The sequence below is a fragment of the Pseudorca crassidens genome, chromosome 5, assembly GCF_039906515.1.
Source record: "Pseudorca crassidens isolate mPseCra1 chromosome 5, mPseCra1.hap1, whole genome shotgun sequence".
Lineage (NCBI taxonomy): Eukaryota > Metazoa > Chordata > Mammalia > Artiodactyla > Delphinidae > Pseudorca > Pseudorca crassidens.
The window spans coordinates 64,960,960-64,962,393 of NC_090300.1; the positions used below are offsets into that span (position 1 = coordinate 64,960,960).

The 1,434-nt window shown below is 36.9% G+C and overlaps 1 non-coding gene across 1 annotated transcript; it reads left to right on the plus strand.

Moving 5' to 3' along the window:
- The first annotated feature begins 773 nt into the window (after positions 1-773).
- LOC137225648 (U6 spliceosomal RNA) lies at positions 774-880 on the plus strand. Its single transcript, XR_010943954.1, has one exon. It is a non-coding gene; the product is annotated as a U6 spliceosomal RNA (small nuclear RNA).
- The last annotated feature ends 554 nt before the right edge of the window (positions 881-1,434 follow it).

Consider the following 1,434-nt stretch of genomic DNA (forward strand, 5'->3'; position numbering starts at 1 on the left):
GGATGAATCTTTCCTTGTATTCCTTTCAAAAGCACTATACTAAAGTAAAAAAACAACTTTAATTCAATAGTTGTTCAGATAATAAAGGGCTTGGTGATGCCAGTCAATGATTTCATTTCAAAACTGTGACTGAAAATGGATAGCAGTGTTGGTGGCTGCTGATCATTTTAAGGCTGGTCTAAAACTAAAGTAGCTACTCTTTGTCCCAGAAGCATTTTGATTTTAGAATGGGGAATTCTGCACATAGAACACTAGTTTGGAGGATTTTATCATTAAAGTTTTGAACAAAGAACAAATAATTTCTGCTTACTTGATCATAATCACTATTTCACAAATGGGGAAGTGAAGGGTCAAGAGGTTACACATGATTCTTACAGTCCCAAAGAAGTTCTGCTGGAGGATTAGTTCTGAAAACAATTACAATTGATGACAACCATTCATTTATTCAACCAATATTTAGTCAGCACCTACTATGTTCCAGGTACTCTGGCTCATCGGTGAATAAAACAAAGATCCCTGCCTTCATGGTTGTCAGGAATAATGTCCACATACTTTGGGTTTAAGTGTATCTCCATTATTCACTCCATGTTTCACTGTTTTGGTTCTACTCTCCTGGAAGATAAAACCAACACACCTGAAACTAAAAGAAAACATTTACATGAGCATGTTCACAGGAATCGGAGTTAAACTGGGAGTGATAATGGCCTCCTAAGATTAATCAGGGAAAGCCAATGGGTTTAGTGAGTCTTGAGCTTGTTTTAAAGAAGAGATGAGTGCTCGCTTCAGCAGCACATATGCTAAAATTGGAACGATACAGAGAAAATCAGCATGGCCCCTGCACAAGGATGACATGCAAATTCGTGAAGCGTTCCATATTTTTGAGAAAAAAGACCTGCATGCAGAAAACTATAAGACACTGATGAAAGCAATTAAAGATTGATACAAACAGATGGAGAGATATACCATGTTCTTGGATTGGAAGAATCAACATTGTGAAAATGACTACACTACCCAAAGCAATCTATAGATTCAAAGCAATCCCTATCAAACTACCAATGGCATTTTTCACAGAACTATAACAAAATTTTTCACAATCTGCATGGAAACAGAAAAGACCTCGAATAGCCAAAGCAATCTTGAGAAAGAAAAACGGAGCTGGAGGAATCAGTCTCCCGGACTTCAGACTATATTACAAAGCTACAGTCATCAAGACAATATGATACTGGCACAAAAACAGAAATATAGATCAATGGAACGGGATAGAAAGCCCAGAGATAAACCCATTCACATATGGTCACCTTATTTTTGATAAAGGAGGCAAGAATATACAATGGAAAAAAGACAGCCCCTTCAATAAGTGGTGCTGGGAAAACTGGACAGCTACATTTAAAAGAATGAAATTAGAACACTCCCTAACACCATACACAAAAATAA